Source organism: Lissotriton helveticus, chromosome 11, assembly GCF_964261635.1.
Source record: "Lissotriton helveticus chromosome 11, aLisHel1.1, whole genome shotgun sequence".
Lineage (NCBI taxonomy): Eukaryota > Metazoa > Chordata > Amphibia > Caudata > Salamandridae > Lissotriton > Lissotriton helveticus.
The window spans coordinates 180,808,133-180,822,477 of NC_136072.1; positions in this window are offsets into that span (position 1 = coordinate 180,808,133).

Below are 14,345 nucleotides of genomic sequence, written 5' to 3' on the forward strand. Positions count from 1 at the left end.
GAAATGCAGGCTGACACTTATTTGCAGAAATACCTATTTAATTCTAGTTGGAAAATGCAGACACGTCGAATTGCTTTAAGAGAGAGGATATGCAAGTCTTGTTTGAGTCTACAAAGTGGCAGGTCCATCACATTCTATTGATAAAATGGAAGTGCGTCAATAGGTTCATAATAGAAAATGTCAGCATCTCAAACGACAGTCATTTCGTGTGAGATCTATTGAATTCTGTTGGTGAAATGCAAGTACATAAATAGGTTTTGGTAAAGAAAATGGTACTTGACATTAATATAATTAAAGCGCTATTGCATTGTGAGGAGTAAAAGCCATGTTTTCCTTAGGAAAATACAAAATGATATCGAAAAAACTGGTTAAGAAATCCATACTTACTCTTTTTAATTTCATTTATATATAAATACATAGGACCACAATTTTGGAAATGCTACGTCACTGGTTACAGAAGTCACCTTCTTCCTTCGAACACATGAATCAACATATATTTCCTTCAATTCCGATTGCCCATTTTCAGATCACTCTAGTCGTTGAACATGCAGTTTATCAAAGACAACAACCTTTGTCATTTTTAAAATCCAGTGGAGACCAATAGGTGCTTTGCAGCATTTTCAACGTTTCATTATACAAAGGCATCCAACCAAACATCTAAAAAAACAGATTCCCCCCCCTTTTTGGTGCCTGAAAAGATATACTCAGGCAGAAGCTAAGATCTTTTGCACAAGCTTCTTCTGAGCATACTCAGAAAGCAGGAAAATGTTTAGTTGAGGACAGTCCCGTAGGATATGCAGGATAGGAACCTGCTGACTCTACAAGTTGATGCCTGGTACCATTTTTCTCCACTCTAAGAAGGCCACCATCACCTCAGGAGAAAGTGAGAGGCTCCCCCACAATGGTGTACATACCACCTCTACTGATCCTCTCAACATACTTAAGAATTAGACACACGTAGTCTTCATTGCCCATTGTATTTCAAATTTATTTAATATCAGACTTTTGCATTTTGGTATAAAGCCAGTTAGGCCCACTGTTTTATCATCATTAATGGGCTATATGGCTAAACTGATAATTCAACTCAGGGATTGTTGTAGGACCTGTATTGTAGGACCTGGGATATAGTCCCAAAAATGAAGACTCACAATTTGGGAAAGATCACCTACCATTCTCCAAGAAATGTTTTGTTGCTACCATCTGGTATTTCCAGACCATACAAATTATATAAATAAACTATCTAGTTTGGAGGAAAAGCCTTTGTTCAGCTTTCCTGCGAGACCCTATTATTGAAATACATTGTGGCAATATGACTGTCTGGAAAGTTTGACCACTGACCAGCCCTCTCATTCTATTTGACTTTCTGATTGTCAGCTGTGTTTCTGCTAAAAGTTTTGGAACATATAGCTTTTAGCCAAATTACTCTGTTATGCAACACCCTTAGTCCATGGAACTTGTCCCCAGATAAGGCCAAGGCATCAAAGCAGCTTTATTTCATGGCTACAACCATATAACCTCTACATACAAAAATCATCTTCTTACATCAATGTTGCTTTTGAGCTGTCTTTCATATTTCACAATGCGGATCGACTATTTTACTCAGCACTCTTGCATCACTCAGTATTTTTAGCACAGCTTATACATTCTTATCTTCCATCACCCAGTGCTGCTTTTTAGCTGCCCCCTCATTTCTTGGTCTATTATAAAAAGCCCTGCTCTAAATATAGTAATCTTCCTACTCTGTTACACTTTCATCAGTGGCAATATTCCCTCATTTGGTTGCTCTTATCACTTTTATGATGATTTATACATTTTATTTTTCTCTCCAGCTGTCATTCCACAACACCATTTTCAAATAAAATATTGAGTCATAACTATTGAGTTTCACTAATTAGGGGTGGGCGTCAAATTCCATTCAGCTCTTGGAAATTGTGATAATTTGATATTTTCGCGTTCTGCGGAGAGCGCGAAAATGTCAACATTTTCGTGATCCGCAGCGTAGCGGAGATTTTTTTCATGCTCGCGCTTTGAAAATACATTGTCGCGCGCGCGATTGCCTTACTGGGATCCCCGTGTTCGCCGACGAGTATTCCCGATCTGGTCGCGTGCTCCACGAGATGTTTGTGGCCTTTTGAGCTATCTCGCGAGAGTTCGCGCCCACGATCACGATGAGGGAGCAAGGATTTGCACGTAAAACACCTTGCTTGTATTCAAGAACCTCGAATAACCCTAATTAATTATTCAATCTGTTTGTCTTATTAAGCTTGTGAAGCTTGCTTATGTGTTTACTAATAGTAATACGCTTGCAGATTAAAATGGCTGCTGCTACGCGGGAATTTCTTCTGCGCATGCGTCGGTCATACCCATGTGACGTGGCGTACTCGCAGTTCTGGTGGTAATCTCTTTGCACTTGCGCAGTAGAATTAAGATGGCTGATTTGTGTTCTCACATGCCTGAAGCTTGCATTGCTGCTTTTGCTACGCTGTTCGTTCTGCATTAATCACTAAAGCTAATGTTATATTAAAGTAATGGGAGTAGTATAGGAATTCATGGTATAAAGTGCATTTATTTTTCCATGTTCTAAAACTGTTTCTTTTCCATTTCATGGTACATTACGAAATATGGCCTGCTGTCCCCTGCCGTACTCCATTTTGGTTGAAACTGAGTCTGCGCGAGATCTGCGAGTATCCCGAAGCAGATCACCTTTGAAATACTGCCAAGGAGCTGACTGACTGAGAAGATGCTCATGAGAACTTCATCTTACGAACTCTAGACGAATACAATGTATTTGTGAATAGAACATGTATTGTTGTACATCATGAGAACCTGAAGTTCGATGGGCGTATTCAGAAAATGCAAATTATGAGCTTGAGAAAGTCAAATCCTAGGTGGTGTGATGACCTGTCCTTTCTTTTGTCCAATCGAAATTGGGGATCCTTACACTTGCAACATTTGGGGGGTGGAACACTGACCTGAAAACAGTATAACTAGCCTAGGTTAGCTAGGGAATTTGTCCGACTTGTCCGAATAGCTGACCTGTCACTGACCCAACGCACTCAATAGCTGATCGAGAACCGAGGTGCTGCGGAGCACTCTGTCAGATTAATTCACAGACCCAATCCGGGTTTTGGGAACCTTAAGTGCTGGCGAAGCACTTTGTTGGGAAATTCGATAACCCAATCGGGGTTTTGACTGATAGCTGCAGAGAGGGTGTGGCGCAGGCGTTGCAACTGAACTGCGGGTGCTGGTCTCAACTTTGGTGGTCCTGTCCTGATTCTAATCTGGTTTTCCTGTCCTGGGTTTCTATTCTTCACCTGCTGGCCTACTGGCGACTGCACACCTTGGGGTTCCTACTGTCCTTAACTGACCCCTGGCCAGGGTTGGTCTCCACACCTTTCTAGGTAAATATAAATCTGTGAGGGAAACACATTTGCGTCCTTTCCGTGCCTTTCTTGAAATAGCTAAAGTCTTAATTTCACATTGTTCCTTTTTCTTTCCCTCCCTGTTCTGACAAATAATAAAGTCATACATTTGAACTGTTCTTTTAGCATGTTCCAATTTTCCCCATCCTTTGAGCAAATTGTGAAATACCGTTCATGAAATATAAACGTTCCCTTTCTTTACCCTTCCTTTAGCAGAATTAAAGTGGTTGTTCTGCATTTTTAGCATGTTCCAAATTTTCTTACCTTCCCTATAGCTACATGGTTATTGCCAGAATTTCGTCATTGTAAATTAAGTTCCTTCTTCCTGTTTCCCTTTCCAGGGGTACTCAAACTGCGACATTCTAGCATGTTCCTTATTTTTCCCGTCCTTTAGACAATACCAAGTCTAATTGCTGAAATTTCTTACTAGCATGTTCCCTGTTCTTACCTTCTCTTTAGGTTTCTAAATGGTTGGCATAATCTATTTTCTGCATGGTTATACGATTTTCATTAATTTTGGTAATTGATAGCTTGCTTGCTGTGATCTTTTGGCTTGCTTCCTTTGATGAAGAATAGATAAAGGTTTTCAAAACTTCCTGAGTCTGTGGTTATTACATGAGTGCAAATGTTATGAATAAATGGTTATTTTAGACTGCTTATCTTTGCAGCTACCTCCCTGATCCATAGTGGTCATAGGTGCCAAGGACAAGGATTGGTAAGTCCAAGGTAAAATAGGAATCAGTTAGAAATCTTTATTAATGGTAGTAGAGTGCAGGTTACCTGATTAAGAAATATGGTGAATTGAATTTATGCGCCCAAAGTGTGCATATGGTAAAAATCATAGTCGGGTGACCTGCGCGCTCTATCAACGTCATTCGTCTCACGATCGTGCACCGCGAGAGTATGAGATCTCAAACACGTCATTCTCCACCACGAGCGAGAGTGTGAGGACGTGTACATGTCATATCCAGCGCAACAGGAAGCGTGAGAACGCAAACACGTCATTTTGGACGCGCCATCGACATCCGCCGGAAGTGTGGTGAAGCTCGAGAACTCGAAGACGTAAAATTTTCAATCTGGAGAAGAATATCATCTCTAGCAGCATAAAACCTTCTGTAAATGATGATTTGGATGGAAAAAAAAACTCAGATTGACAATTGGCTGTCCTTTTTTGTGCAAGGAGTCCTTTTTTAAAATGGGGGGAGAGGGAGTAAGTGCCACAGAATCTCCAACTTCCTGTTCCTGTCCAGCAGGCTCCTCCCAGTGCTTTGTCCATCTCCTGCTCATTCCGCCTTTGGATTTTGAGCTGGAAAGATCACTCTTTTTGTCTGCTGCATCATTATCATCGGATTTGAGGACTTTTGAATTTGATATTTTACAAGTAAGTTGGTGTTGTGTCTGTTTGATTGGGGCATTGCAGTTGTTGCACCTACAATTTAATTTTGGTACTTATCATTCCTTTTTTTTTTTAAATGGTTGCGGGTAGTAGTAGTCAGTAGGCCCAGAGCTAGGCATGGGTGGGTGCATGATGATGCAACTATTCCTTTGGTGTATTTTGAATGTATTTAATTTTCAAGTATCATTTAGGGCATGGGTGGCATTGGATTGAGTTCGGAAATGTGTTTTTTGGGGGGTTCTGTTGTTGTGTGTCTTAAAGAAATGTCTTTGTTGTGGGTGTCTGGTGTGTGTTGGTGTGCAATGCATGCACTGTGCAGACCTTTTTTTGGCCTGTGTATTTTCGTTTTTGCATTTTATTAAATTAAAAAGGCAAAGCAGTGTGCTTTATCATGCATCCGTTGCCTGGCTTTTATAGACTTTTCGTCAGTTCATGGTGATTCCCAGGCCTCCTGCTTGTTGCTTGTGATTTGTGTGTGTTCATGTGGCTGGTGGCCTTTTTTTGCTGTGGGAGTTATTAGTGTGCTGCTTTTGCCATATAGGCCTGCATGCTATTCCTTTGTGACCTAGGCTACTTGTTGTGGGTAGGCCTGGCCATGAGGCTGGTGGCCATTTTGAAGGCTGGCAGTGTGCTTTTTGCAATAGGCCTGCATTGTCTGTCTTCTGTTTCTTGTAGTTGGGTTGGCCTGGCCATGTGGCTGGTGGCCATTTTGAAGCCTAGGCCTGCAAGCTTGTCTGGCCTTGTCTGCCAACAGGCCTGCTTTCATCTAGTAGGCTCAGAGCAGTTAGCCACAGGTGCATTAAACAAGTGTTTCTGTGTGGTCTGTTGAATTTATACATCATTTAGGGCATGGATGGCATTGGATTGAGTTGGGAACTGTGTTTTTTGGGGGGGGTCTGTTGTTGGGTGTCTTAAATAAATGCTTTGTTGTGTGTGTCTGGTGTGTGTTGGTGTGCAATGCATGCAACCTGCAGACCATTTTTTTAGCCTGTGTATTTTCGTTTTTGCATTTTATTGCATTAAAAAGGCAAAGCAGCGTGCTTTAGCATGCATCCTTTGCCTGGCTTTTATAGGCCTTTTGTCAGTTCATGGTGTTTCCCAGGCTGTCTGCTTGTTGCTTGTGATTTGTGAGTGTCCATGTGGCCTTTTGTGGTGGGAGTTATTAGTATGCTGCTTTTGCCATATAGGCCTGCAAGGTTTTTCAATTGGCTTACTGCTTCCATCCATCCACCCCCTTTGCCAGCAGCAGCTCCATGAATGATGTGATGCTCAAATAACTTAATTGCAAACAGGGTCCACCCCACTTCCATTACTATTGTATTTGGTGGTTCTTATTCTCTTTCCTATCCTTCCTGAGACGAGTGTAGTGTGAACACAGTAGTATACCATAGCCCTTGTTGACAAAGTCTCAGAAATGGCTAGTCTATACCTTTTGTTTGTTTGTTTGTACTAGTACAGTAGTAATTGAGCCACAACAACAAATGCAACATTTCACTGATGTTCTTTTCCTGGCTTATTTGCTTTTAGGTGCACAAAAAGCCAGAAGAAGAGTTGTCATCATCATCATCACCAGTTGTACTGCCAGATAGAAGTCCTGCTGCGGATCACGTCCACGTGTGACCATAACTTGTGCACCTGAGTCCTGCCTGACATCTGAAGAAGATGGCCTCAAAGAAAGGTACCAGGTCCAGTACCAAGACAGTTGCCGGTGAGAAGAAGGAACAGAAAAAGGAAGTGCCAGTAACCACGACAGGTGTGCTGGGCAATGTTCAATGCTTTTTTGGGACCAAAAAAACTACGCATGCAGCAGCGTTGTCCGGTAACCAAGCTGGGAGTAGCACCTCCGCACCAGCAGTCCGACCCCACCAACCTAGGCCCAAGCCCTTGAGTGTCGCAGAGGTAGCCAGTCTACTAACGAGCAGCGATTTTGAAATGTCATTATCGCAATGTAGTACACAATCAACGCAGGCAGAAACTCAGCAGATAAGTGTGCAGCAACAGCCGCAACAACAACAGCAGCAGATGCAAGAACAGCAGCAGCCACAAGAACAGCAGCAACCGCAAGAAGAGCAGCAGCCTCAAGAACAGCAGCAGCCGCAAGAACAGCCCACAATAGTAGTTGTTGCTCCTGAAGTAGGGGCATTTCAGGAAATCGAGCTTCCTGCAGACAGTGGAGTAAACCACTGTTTCAGAAGATCTATTGTCTTACAGGCCACCTGCCCCGCTTCTGATGATCGTCACCAACATCCAATTTTCTTATGCAAAGTTCTGTATGTGCAAAATCCCTTCAACAGTAGTATTATGTCCTATCCTATCAAAATAGTAAAATATGGTTGGGCATTTGTTGGTGGGAATTGTCGAAAAGCATCAAGATTAACAAAGACTCAAGATCAATAAGAATAGAAGTAGTACAAGAGGACAGCCCAAAGGACTGGACTCAATGGCTAGAGCTACTGGGGAATCTGAGTTTTATTTAAAACCTTTTAAATAAAGAGTGGCCAACTGGGCAAGCTTAGCTACCGACAGACTAATAGTAGTAGTACAGAGATTCATCATAGCAGAGGCAGTTAGAGGCAGGGATCACAAGAATTTAGAAACAGATAGTCCAGATCGAAGGATAATTGTTAGTAAATAGCATTAGGAAACAGAAACAATAGTTCGGAAAAAATATGGTGCAGTAAAAGTTTGGGAATAAGAATTATTAATATTAAAAACAAGAAGACTTACTGGGGCCAGCAGAAGAGCCCTTATCGTTGTCCTCCTGTTGTTGTTCTGCTCTTCCCGCCAACTGAGACCCTGTCTGCTTGCCCCTGGGTGCTGAACATCAAAGATATAAGAAAGAAACAAACATTGATGATTGGTGTGAAACAAATACAATATTTTTAAAGGACGGTCAAAAAACATTTATGTAAACAACAATTGCAATAAATAATTGACCTATCTCATCTGGTCAACAAATAGTATCGGGGGATTCGCGGATCGACTACTTACTATTTATCAAAAATAATCCAGTGTTCCATTCTGATTCCAGAATACTAACTAAGCCTAAGTAGTACGTACCAGCTGACCTAGCCCACCTATTCAAGGCGTGCCAATTGTACAATAAGTATGCATTTCCACTTATTTTAGTCCTCAAAAATGCATAAATGGTCAAATGGAGGACACATGACTACATTTTTACATACACCAAATTGTTGGTTGATTGATTGGTGCTGATGTTCTGCTAGTGCTAAGCCTATTATCGCTCATTGAACAAACTAAAAACGGTTCTACTAAAGACTGGGGTAAGCATTAGCAGCACATGACGTAACAGAGGGGGCATCACGCATACCACTAAAAAATTACAAACTCATACTAAGTAACTAAACCTAAGTATCAATACACCCCATCTCTTAGTGACAGGACAAGTAAGGACTAGAGTCACTATAGCATTACGTAACTTAATTTCTCTAAAATAAACTCTTACATAATCACACTAAGCGAGCGCAAACGCAAAATTGCAAACCAGTAAGATTAGTAGCGCAGAAGAGCACCTGTGTCATAACAATCACAGAAGACTTTTAAACGTAATTTACCTGTAATGTAAGCAGCAGCATTCTAGCTGGTTGGAAAAAAAAGATATTCACAATATACAACACAGAGCAGAAGAACAGACACAAAGTATTAATAGTTAAATAGTTACTCACCAAGACCCGGGACCTCTACTCCTAGCAGGTCCAGCAGATCCTGCTCCCGGTCCAGGATATCGGACCACCGGCGCGTTAATTGGTCTGGGTGCGACGGACACCAGAGCAGCAAAACACTGCCCGGCGCACCTTCCCCCACAGCTGCCCACGCTCCCGGAGCCCGAACCCGGACCCAGGCCTGCCACCTGCTGCCAGGGTTAAGGGGAGGTGGCGCTGCACAAACAAAACCAGCGCAGCCAACTCCACCTCCCCAAATAAGGCCCGTGCCTGCACCTCTTGTGGGCGCCGGAAGGCGGTCACGGCTCTGGCTCTGGCGTTGAGCCCTTTGCCCTTTGGACATGGTTCTGGGGTAGGCGGGGCGGGGAAGAAAAGGTAAAAATAATTTAAAAGTAAGAAAAAGAAATGAAAAGAGCAGGCAACAGAAAAAGAGTGAAAACTTAGGTAAAAACACACAAAAAGTAGACAAAAACCAAAAATATAGAATCAGGAAAATAGCCTGAGAGATAATAAATAAAAGAGATTAAAAAAAAGTGGGAGGATTTAAAAGCAGGCCCCAGAACCATTGCAATAGAGTGAAAAACAAGATGGCGGCCCCCATTGCGACTGCATGGGCAGGTTTGCGCGATATTTCACCCCCGAGCACGCAAAAAGCAGCGTGAACACTGAAAAGCATTCCTGAACAGGAAATACGTATCGCTAATGGGTGCGAGCATGCATTGCGTGACCCGGAACAGGAAATAAGCATCGCGAGATGGCGGGACAAGTGAAAACAAGATGGCCGCGCCCATAGGCGACCGCATGGGCAAGTTGGCAAGACATTTTCAACGCGATCACGCAGAAAATATCGCGAACAGGCGGGAAAAGAACTTCCGCGTCTTCGCGATATTTGAGCGTGTTTGCAAAGATTTTTGACATTTTCGCGAAGAGTTGCATAACGCGATTACGCAAATTCCGCCCACCCCTACCACTAATATCGAGATTTTAATATTGTGTCATTGAAATATCCTGATGCAGAAATATTGTTGACAAAAATATTGATTTTCTATGGTAAGTAATATCGTTTTCAAGAATATAATTGTTGTTATTATCATTTACAATAATTTAGTTGTAAAATATATCTTTTTAAAATATCTTTATGTGTTTTAAATACTATTTTAATTGTATATGTTTTGTATTGTTTATTTAAATGGTTGTTTATGTTTTTTAATTATAGTTTGTAACCTTAAGTTATTTATAATTTTAATTTTTTTGTTAACAGTAATTTATAGTGTTGTGGCGGATTTTGAGGTTTGCAGGGGTAAAGAGCAGAAAGTTCATTAGGTGTAATTAATTTGTTCATTTTTAATGTATATTAATTATTTAATTAATAATTAATTATGTATATTGTGTAAAACAATTACGTTATATTTTAGGTTCTGGTTCATTGGTTTGCAGGGTTATAGACTGGGAAATTAATGAAGTAATAATTGGTTACTAATTAATTATACATTTATTATTAAATATTGAATTTCTACTCAATAATGTAAATATTCTGACGGTCCCTCGAACCAAGAAAGCCTCATGGGGCGATAGACGATTCAAGTCGCTACTGCAAGACTGTGGAAAAGCTCCCCCTTTATATTATTCATATTAAGACCAGCCCTACCCTGCTAGCCTTAAGGAAACGTAAAAACCTGGCTCTTCAACCACTAAATCACCCTCTCCACCCCTGTTCTTAAAGGGGATGATGGATGGAGCATTTGAGCAAATCAAACACTCACCCCCAGTCAACTGATCTGGGTTTAATCCATCACCATTGATAGCTCAGTCCGCCACCCTAGTTCAGACATGGCCATATGCAAATCAGTGTGACCCTGTGCCTCATGGGAACAGTCCAGCCCGAACTGCCAAGCCATGTCTTCCCTGGACCGTAAACAAGCATCCTGGGACCGGTTTCGGGTTCATAACCCTCATCAGCCAGGCTATCTTGAATCCAGTGGCAGAGTGAGCAAGGGACTCACGTCTGAGCATACCCTGCCAACTTAGGGCGAACAAAGCGATGCAAAAGGGGATGATGGAAGGGGCATTTGAGCAAATCAAACATTCATCCCCAGTCAACTGATCTGGGTTTAATGCATCACCATTCTTTAGCTCACTACGCCACCCTATTTCAGACATGGCCATATGCAAATCAGTCTGACCCTGTGCCTCATGGGTACAGTGCAGCCCGAACTGCCAAGCCATGTCTTCCCTGGACCGGAAACAAGCATCCTGGGACCGGTTTTGGGGTCAGAACCCTCATCAGCCAGGCAATCTTGATTCCAGTGGCAGCGTGAGCAAGGGACTCACGTCTGAGCATACCCTGCCAACCTAGGGCGAACAAAGCGATACTAAAGGGGATGATGGACGGAGCGTTTGAGCAAATCAAACACTCACCCCCAGTCAACTGATCTGGGTTTAATCCATCATCATTCTTTAGCTCACTCTGCCACCCAAGTGAGAAATGGCACACCCACTGAGGCAGGTGTATGAAATATCTACTAATGTGCGCTTTGAAAAACTGTCTTCTAACTTCCTTTGAACATTGCCTCTGATGAAAGGATTGAGGAAATCCTGAAACGCGTCAGGTTGACATTAATCTCTGAAGCCTGCAGTAGTGTGTTTCTCTGCTGGCAAGCTGTGAAATGGATGCAAATTTGTCAGTGTCGATTAAACTTATTGTGGCTTTACTACGTCTTTGGGGCTTATCTGCTTTGTTGGGGATATATATATATGTATGTATAAATATATTCACTGAAAAAACCATAGGTTTCAGGCCTTATATAGTTAGGAATTATCATTTAAAAAACCTTTGAAATTCACTGAAAAAACCATAGGTTTCAGGCTTTATATAGTTAGGAATTAGCATTTAAAAAACCTTGCAAATTCACTGAAAAAACCATAGGTTTCAGACATCACTGATGACATCATCCAGTGAATGTGGTTTGCTTCGTTATTTAAATATGCATTATATATATAGCAATTTGCATTGAAGAATAAGTGGATATATATAAATAAATATTTGGATGGAGGATTTAGTAGCAGTGTAATTGACTGTTTACTTGACCAATTTATAATGTCTCACTAAATATAGTGGAGAGTGACTACACTGTGTGAATATCTGTCACACTTTGTCAGTTGTTGTGTAAACTGATTCTACAGTTGGTTACAAGCTATGTGAAAGTCTATATTAGTTATTGATTAGTTAACTGAGTATTTGTATGGGAGTGTGAAAGTGTGTGTGGTTCGGTGGGGGGTATGTGACTGTCCAAAGATGTGTGAATAGTTGATTCAGTAGATATATGAAGTTAAAACTACATGTTCTAACAGTTGTTTGGGTGAGTGAATATCTTTATGGGTGTGGTGATGAGCAAATATATTTCTCAATGGCACAGGTCCAACAAACTAGAAAAATAAAAGGCAGTGTATGTGTCAGTTGTTGTATATAAATAAGTATACATAAGACACAATGATTGTGTGAGTGACTGTATGGATAACTGTATACTTGTAATAATGATTTTATAATTCACTAAGTATGACTTACTATCTAAATGAATAGAAGAAGTGGTGTTTGTATAAGTGTTTTGCTAAGTAAATATGTAAGTATGATCCATTGTTTGCATAAGTGAGTAGGATGACTTCATATGTGAATAGGATGCGTGCTGTTGTTTAATGTCGATATAGATGTATAAGTATTTTTGATAGTGTTCTATTGTTCATTGACAGCATGTATGAGTGAATCCATAGGTAAGTGATTAGATGTGTGTATACATCTATGAATCACTGAGTGGATTTTTAGATACTTGTATTGCTGTGACAATGGATTTAAATATGATACTCTGTATTTTACAAAGAGTGATGAAAAATTGTAATAGTGTATGAAAAGGTGTATATGATTGTCACATGGATGATGTCATCAGTGATGTCATCAGTGATGTCATTTGAGATGTCATCAGTGATGTCGCTGACCATGTCATGAATGATCTAATATGTGACATCATCAGCAGTGGATTGCGGGTGCGCGAAATATAGTTAGTACAACTAACTATATAGGAGCAATTTCAATGGTTTTGTATGAGTAAAATGTCCAGCTAACTATAACACCACTAAAACTTATAGTTTTTTGAGTGAATTTCAAAGGTTTTTTAAAAGCTAATTCCTAACTATATAACTCCTGAAACCTATGGTTTTTTCAGTGAATTTCAAAGTTTTTTTTAAATGCTAATTCCTAACTATATAAGGCCTGAAACCTATGGTTTTTTCAGTGAATTTGCAAGGTTTTTTAAATGCTAATTCCTAACTATATAAGGCCTGAAACCTATGGTTTTTTCAGTGAATTTCAAAGGTTTTTTAAATGCTAATTCCTAACTATATAAGGCCTGAAACCTATGGTTTTTTCAGTGAATTCGCAAGGTTTTTTAAATGCTAATTCCTAACTATATAAGGCCTGAAACCTATGGTTTTGTCATTGAATTCGCAAGGTTTTTTAAATGCTAATTCTATTAGCTGATAACGTTTTTATATATTAAAACTTTTTTTAAATCTCAAATGCCTGCTTTGCTAACAGAGTTTTTAAGCACAGGCTCTTTTGTCTCTGGTGGCCATCCTGGGAGACTGCATATCAGAATTTTTTTAATGAAATATAAGAGGATTTGAGAAGTCACTCAAAATGTGCCCTCATTTTTCTTTCTTCAGCACTAATCATAATTTCTATGGCAAAATGAACCCCCTCATTTTGTTCCTTTGCAAATTAAATGTTTTAAGTGTTAACACTTTATTCCAATCAAGATGACTCCAGGTGTGCCATACTTTTGTCATAAGTAAGACTGTTAGCGCTCTAGTTGTTCTTTAGAACACTCTGGGACATTCTGTCATTGGGCTATAGTTGGGCTACATCTGGCTGATATATGGGCTACATTTGTTTTTTTTTGTCTCTGGTGGCCATCTTTGGGCTACATTGGGCTACATTGGGCTACATTGGGCTACATTTGGGCTCTAACATATAAATAGCCCAATGTAGCCCAATATATATTTTTTCAAAGTTCATTTTCGGAAAAACCACTGGAGCACACATCTTGAGACATATCAAAGGCACATCGGGCTACCAGTCCCTACAATTTTGCCAAGTTTGGTGGAAAACCATTCAGCCGTTCGGGCTAAAAGTGAGTCCAACCGCCCTATGGAAATTAACATGGGGAAAACACATTTTGGGATCCCCCTTTTATCTTGGCCCCCGCTTGACGAATCCCCTTCAAACTTTCAGGGTAGGACTGGAGCGCCGCGAGGCAAAGTTAAGGAAAATTTCAGGAAGATTCCTCAACCGGCGGCAAAGTTATTCCCAATAGAATGTTGCGATTTCCCTATGGAAAACAATCCTAACTATATATATATATATCTTACCTACTGGCGGTCGCCAGTAGGTAGTTATAGTTAGGATTGATTTCCATAGGAAATCCGCAACATTCTATTGGGAATAACTTTGGCGCAGGTGGACGAATCTTCGCAAATTTCTCAAAGAAGATGGCCCGCTCTGCTCTACTTCTTCCCTGAAAGTTTGGGGGGGATTCGTCAAGCGGGGCCGAGATAAAAGGGGGGTCCCAAAACGTGTTTTCCCCATGTTAATTTCCGTAGGGCGGTTGGACTCACTTTTAGCCTGAACGGCTGAATGGATTTCCACAAAACTTGGCAAAATTGTAGGGACTGGTAGCCCCATGTGCCTTTGCTATGTCTCAAGATATGTGCTCCAGTGGATTTTGAGTAATTTAGGTTAAAAAAAATATATATATATCTGGGCGGAGCCTAACCACACATCTGATCTGATTG